Source organism: Phalacrocorax aristotelis, chromosome Z, assembly GCF_949628215.1.
Source record: "Phalacrocorax aristotelis chromosome Z, bGulAri2.1, whole genome shotgun sequence".
Classification (NCBI taxonomy): Eukaryota; Metazoa; Chordata; class Aves; order Suliformes; family Phalacrocoracidae; genus Phalacrocorax; species Phalacrocorax aristotelis.
This window is the reverse complement of record NC_134311.1, coordinates 16,241,961-16,249,002: the sequence shown is the minus strand read 5'-3', so window position 1 is coordinate 16,249,002 and position 7,042 is coordinate 16,241,961. Positions and strand designations below refer to the sequence as shown.

At 39.2% G+C, this 7,042-nt stretch overlaps 1 protein-coding gene across 1 annotated transcript in view; it reads right to left on the bottom strand.

The window, feature by feature from the left end:
* Positions 1-5,125: 5,125 nt before the first annotated feature.
* PRR16 (proline rich 16) overlaps positions 5,126-7,042 on the bottom strand; it is a 166,510-nt gene continuing 164,593 nt past the window's right edge. The window contains 1 exon segment of the mRNA XM_075079053.1: positions 5,126-7,002. The gene's annotated coding sequence lies outside the window, so the exon portion shown is untranslated.

Sequence of the window (7,042 nt, the reverse complement as noted above, 5' to 3'; positions counted from 1 at the left end):
ATGCCATCTGATCTTGATATTTTCTTAATTTTCCTTTGTACCACCTCATACTGACAAAGTATGACTTCAGATGAGTTCCCCCATAGAGGTAAATTGTGTGAGAATCTACCAAAACCCTCTAAGAAAAAGCAGAACAATTTTGTTCCTATAACTTCTTCTAAGTGCTTCTGTTTCCTTTGATTATCTTTTGGCACTACAGGCTCTCTGCTAGACTTCCTGCTGCTGCTATTGTAGAAATAGAATTTCTTAACTCTTATGTTTCTTGCAACTATTTTGGTTAACAAATTTCTTATGTATCTTGCAATTGTTTTGATTTGCCCTGCTGTGGATTTTTTTTTTATTTATCTATATTTAATCTTAAGAAGTTTACAGTCCATACATTTTCTTTAAAAATCTTCAGCTACCTGAAGGATGTCTGCTTGCCCTCAGCAGTCTGATACCCTGCTGCTTAGCCTTACGGGCTCCCTTTTGCCCTTTCTCAAGCCTTTCTTGCTAAGCAGGATGTATTTGCTTTCTGCCTGCAATACAATATCTTAAAAAGTCTCTGTGCCATCTGCCATGACTTAACTCTCTTAGTGATTCCTTCCAGATTCTTCCTTACAGGAGCCCTTTTTTATAATTGTTCTTTCTGAAGTTAAGCACAACTGTGGGGAGATTTCTTGGCTGCTGCAGCCCTACAAGGATTTTGAATCTAGGGGAAGATTTTTACCATATCCACCTGGATTTTGCTTCCTTGCTCATGGGATCTTCAACTATCCAGTCCATGAATATCAGTAACTTGATGTCAGCAGCTCTCTAAGGAAACTTACTGTAATGCATGTAAGTGTCAGTGTGTTCAATCTATTTTTCTCTCTAAGACTCTGCCTTGTCCTTCCAACTCATTTCTAGTTTTCCCCCAGTTTGTCACTTCAAACCATGTGCTCAACTCTACCTATCACCTTTTCCCCACTCTTAAGCTAGACTAACTTGTGATCTCAATTTAAGTGCCAATCCTCCTTTACAGTCTCCTGTATTCATAAGGACTCCTTGGCTCTTCTTAAGGATGAGTCACCTCCATACACCATTTTTTCAAGTATATACATGAAAATATTCCCTTTCAGCCACTCCGTAACTAGGGAAGGTCACTGCAGATATCCTGTTCTGCTGAGCCAATGTTGTTGAACCCCTGCTGTGGACACTTCTCTAAATAAATCACTCTTAAACCCGAAAAAGGATAATGGTACCTAAAAGCAGTAAACATAACCTGACCTTTCTTTCCCAGCCGCTCCGTAATTTATCATAGAATCAGAGATTCATGAAATAGTTTGTGTTGGAAGGGACCTTCAAAAGTCATCCAGTCCAGCCACCCTGCAATGAGCAGGGACATATTCAGCTAGATCAGGTTACTCAGAGCCCCATCCAACCTGGCCTTGAATGTCTCCAGGGATGGGGCACTGACCACCTCTCTGGGCAACCTGCTCCAGTGCTGCACCACCCTCATCGTAAAAAATGTCTTCCTTACATATAGTCTGAATCCAACCTCCTTTAATTGAAAGCCATTACCCCTTGTCCTATCCTTACAGGCCCTACTAAAAAGTCTGTCTCATCTTTCATATAAGCACCCTTTAAGTATTGAAAGGCCGCAATAAGATCTCTCCACAGCCTTCTCTTCTCCAGGCTGAACAACCCCAACTGTCTCAGCCTGTCCTCATAGGAGAGGTGCTCCAGCTTTCGGATCATTTTTGTGGCCCTCCTCTGGACCCGCTCCAACAGCTCCATGTCCTTCCTGTGCTGAGGGCTCCAGAGCTGGATGCAGCACCCCAGGTGGGGTCTCACCAGAGTTGAGTAGAGGGGTAGAATCATCTCCCTCAACCTGCTGCCTGTGTTTTTTTTATGCAGCCCTGGATATGGTTGTCCTTCTGGGCTGCAAGCACACATTGTTGGATCATGTGCAGCTTTTCATCCACCAGTACCCCCAAGTCCTTCCCTGTGGGGCTGCTCTCAATCCCTTCATCCCCCAGCCTGTACTGGTACAGGGGTTTCCCCTAACCCAGGCGCAGGACCTTGCACTTGGCCGTGTTGAACCTCATGAAGTTCACATGAGCCCACTTCTCAAGCTTGTCCAGGTCCATTTGGATTGCGTCCCGTCCCTCAGGTATCTCAACTGCTCTACTCAGCTTGGTGTCATCTGCAAACTTACTGAGGGTACACTCCGTCCTGCTACAGGTTCTAGTATGGACCCCTGAGGGACACCATTTGTCACTGGTCTCCATCTGGACATTGAGCCATTGATGACTACCCTCTGGATGCAACCATCCAGCCAGGTCCTTGTCCACCTAACAGTCCACCTATCAAATCGATATCTTTCCAATTTAGAAAGAATGATGTTGTAGGGAACCATGTCAACACCCTTACAGAAGTCCAGAAAGATGACATCCATAGCCCTTTACTTGTCCACTAATGCAGTGACTCAATTATAGAAAGCCACTAGGTTGGTCAGACAGGACTTGCCCTTGGTGAAGCCATGTCAGCTGCCTTTAATCACCTCCCTGTCCCCCATGTGCCTTAACATAGGTTCTAGGAAGATGTGTTCCATGATCTTCCGAGGCATAGATGTGAGGCTGACAGGTTGGTAGTTCCCAGGGTCTTCTTGGGATTTAGATCATGTTAAGCCTGCAGCTTCTTCCCAACATCCTTTACATTTTGCCCTAGAAGCTCCTGTCTCCTCTTCTTGTCACAGACACCCAGAGGGTCCATGTGCCCTCACTCCTCCTCACTGTTGGCTAGCAGTTGGTCCTAATACTGGGTGATATGTGCTACCTCACAGTCGGCAGGCACATTATCACACAGCTGTCCCCCAATGGGCTCTGGTTCAGCCAGATGCCCAAGTAACAGCCTCCTAACTTGAGTGGGAAAGCCAGGGCAGGGCGATGGCTGCCCTCCTCCCATCCCCCCCAGGCAATGCCCTCCCACACCCAAAACTAGCATGGTTATCTTGCAAACAGATTTTATTTACAATGTCACTGGAGAGCCTTGCTATGGGCAGAGCTTGTAGCCCGTCAGAGAAAATAATCTGTCCCTTGGGAATATTCATGCCATGTGACACTTGAAGCGATTATTTGTATCAGGAAAGGGACACTTGTAACATCATGATGATCACCAGATTTTTACCATCTTTTGCTTCCACTTTACAAAATAGCTATTTTAACATATCTCTATTTTTCTCATGAACGATTATGTTCCATTAAATAATTCAAGTGCTGAACTGTCAGTTTTTGTTTTGCACACCTCATCAGTTCAAGCATATTGGTTGCTTCAGATAGCTTTTCAGATGCTAGATAATGAAACACTGCACTATTCTAGAACCACTTTTGCAAAAACTCATATATACAGTGCCTGTAAACCTACAAAAGGACCCACCAGTCACCATAACGTCACCTTAGCTGAAAAAATTCTGCTGGTCTTGTCAAAATGTTTAGCCTAATATAATGGAAAAACACAAAATTTTTGTTCTTTAATGAGGTAATCTAATTGTCCCCTCTGGTTTTACACTTTATAAAAAATATTTCAGTGCTGATTATTTGCCAACAATTTCTGAAATTCAGTAGAGTTTTATTATTCTGTGTTGAAGTGTTATCTCAGGGGAGTATCTGCATAGTATACAGACATCAGCTCAATGTATATCATGATAGTGAATACTTTTACCCAAAGATTTAATTATTTAAATCTGCAAAAAAAATCAAGAAACCTGAATTTACCCCAGTGTCACTGGTAGTAGAATAAGATATGATACATGTGAGTGCATGTATGTGCACATGCACTGAAATTTACTTTCCAGCATGAAACCCCAGTCAATGCAACAGTAAACAACAGCATATGATTGATAAGAACCATTATTTGCAGTGTCCTCTTCCAACTATATTTGTCACTTACATAAGGCCTCCATGTTGGTATATGTTTATTAATTTTACATTACACACATTGTGTAAAACCACTCCTGGGACCAGGTCATTATATTTCATATCTGTTGTATTTTTCTGAAGAAAATTATGCACTGTTTCACGTGGTTTTTGTACAATAAGAATTTCACACACAAGCTGATCTAGAACTCAGCACAGCAGAAAAGTATTTGCAAGTAGTAATGAATTATTTCACTAGATTTTTATTGGGCTATTTTCAAATATAGATGAATGCATTCTGTTCACAAAAATAAGAGCTTTTCCAAATATTATTATTAGATAATAATGGAAGCGCTCAAATTAAAATTCTGAAATTTTTTAATTGTTTTGATAATGTTGTCCCTTTTTAAACAACTTTAAATATTAGTCTCAAAGAGTAAGCTCTCCAATTTTAAAATACAGGTTATGCAAAGAAGGAGCAAAACCAAGCCCATGCAAGTTTTGTGTCCAAATATGTTATTCTAATGACACAGAAATGAAATCACAGTTAAAAGACTGTAAGCCAACCACAAGTTAAAATGTGTGGGAACAAAACACAGCCATCACTCTTTAACAAATACAAAAGTTGCATTTATCCACTGCACCAATGGAAATTGACCACTAACGTTCTTTAGAGACTCAAACCATGAGATGATCCCAAGTTTTCCCAAATAAGGGAGGCTAACATTCACTTAATCATTAATTTTGTGATTTCCTGACAAACTGTAAAAGCTAATTATGGCTTCAGAGTCACAAGCAAAGACAGAGCTCAGGTCTTTCTCCAAAAAATACAATACCATGAGCATCTTTTGAAGTAACAGGACTTGTGGCACTTACTTCAGCAGAGCTGGCATTTCATTCATCAGCAGGTAAGGGTGCGCATGCGTGCACACACACAAACACACACGCATACAGTAGTTAGTACATTAGAGCAGAACAACACATTTTTAAAATATCTGCCCTTTACAAAGTTAATCCACAGATTATAAAAGGCTTGAATTTTCAATTTTTTTGTTGTTGAAAGATCATTTTTTCTGTTAGTGAGCACTTAATAGGTTCCATAAAGCAAATAAAAATAAAGAAAAACCTATTCAGCTTTATAAATCAGATACATATGACTGGATTTAAGATGAATGTTTTAAGTGAACTGGGAATCACATGCTTTACTTTTCTCTTAAAATTACACACAGGCTAATGGACTAAGAAAAAAGGAAAAAATATATTTTTATTCAAAACAGCTCTAGCATTGAAATGTTCAATAACTCAGTAACAGAACACTGCAGTAGATGGATAACAATGACTGTTCTTAACTGTAAACTGTAGATTGTTCTAAGGAACAACCTCTTATTCTGTAGCGTCTCAAATTGTGACCAAATAGTATCAACTTCATGGCCTTGTCAGTATGCTAAAACGAACAAAAAGCAAAACAAAAAGCCCTAGCACACATGCACACCAAAAAAAACCCCCAAAACAACCACCACCAAACCCCAAAAAACTAAACCAGTTTTTGAATAAAATAAGACAGCTGACAAGAGGTCTCTGTATAATTTTGGAAACCACCATAATTAGACTACATTCCTTTCATTCTTAAACATCCAAGTCTTCACTTGCTAAAATTCACTGATAATAAAAAATCTATCCCATTATATATTTAGATTTCTTCATGTGGATATTAAAATAAACTATGTTCTGAAATTAAGAGTTAAAATACCTCCTCTTGTTTTCCATACATATTTGCCTGTATAAATATACTTCATCATTTTACAAATTACAGTATTTATATTAAAGCTTTCAGTCAGCAAATCATTACAGCTTAACACCAACAAACAATTCCTGTATTTTGGTTCTGTCTTTAAATCATTTTTGGAGATAACAAAAACTAGCCAAAATGAGTGACGGCAAATAATATAAACAACACATTTATTTAGAAAAATAAAATGAAAATGCTGCTTGCCTGTTAGATTTCTCCATGAAGTATAGACAAATGGCTAGAAAATTTTTATGTCAAATACATATTACAAATGACTTCTTTAACAGTAACTGGGACTATTATGTCAATGTTCAGTAGGAATATTTTGGATCTATAATTCAACAGACTAAATTTCTTGGCTGCTAATATGATAAAAAATGGATGCTATTAAAAAAGATTATATCCCCTTTTTAAATACACCTTATCATGTTGATGCTTTTTCATATATATACATACATTTATACATGTATGTATATGTATGTATTTATTTAAACCTAAGAAAGGACCATAGACCTTTCTGTGAAGAGATCCCCATAGTGAAAGAGAGCGCAAATATTTTTCTTCAGTTCTAACGTTTTATTTCCTTTTGGAGCCCCGGCAAAATATAGCTTGTTGTAGTCAAAAAATCTCCTGGGGCCATCTGTGCAAATGGTGGCGCACATCATTACCCTGAATGGAAGTGACAGTGCAAATACTAGAAGTGCATTTTGATGCAATCTCTAACAGCTGGACTTCTTCAAAGTTGGGTGGAGGCCAGGAGACAGCATCCTTTTAAGCAATTTAACATCACTGATGCCCTGTTCCTGTATGGCTTTGAATATGTACAAGGGATGACAGAGGTCTTCTTTCCCCATAGACAGTAACATTCCTCTGTTACAGTAAATCCATTCATTTTCTACTGTCGCTTAAGTGCTTCACTTCTCCTTTTGGCTACATATTGAAATATTTTTGGATGCTGGCTGGACCCATGAAAAACTCATTGTTACTCTGGTTGCTCAGCACAAACTCTAGTGTCAGGCTCGGCGAGAGCAGTTTCTGCAATGGGGCAAGATATTTAGTCCTCTTTATTCTTCTTTCCCACTAAATGGAATTTAAGGCTGTGACTTTTGCCAGGACTCAGCTTGTAACTGTCAGATCTGAGAAAGATGATACAGTGCAGGCTACACTCGTGATCCATTGTGCTCTGACTTGAAGGGCTTTTCCATTCCCCATGGAGGGTCAAGTTCCTGGTTACTTCTCAGATCTGGCCTGCAACAAGTCACAATGATGAATCTGATATGCAAGAAATTAACTGACGTGCCTCCAGATATAGATATTCCTTCAAGCCTGAAGGTGCTGTTAAAAAGAAAAGACAAGGACAATGTTATAAAAATGT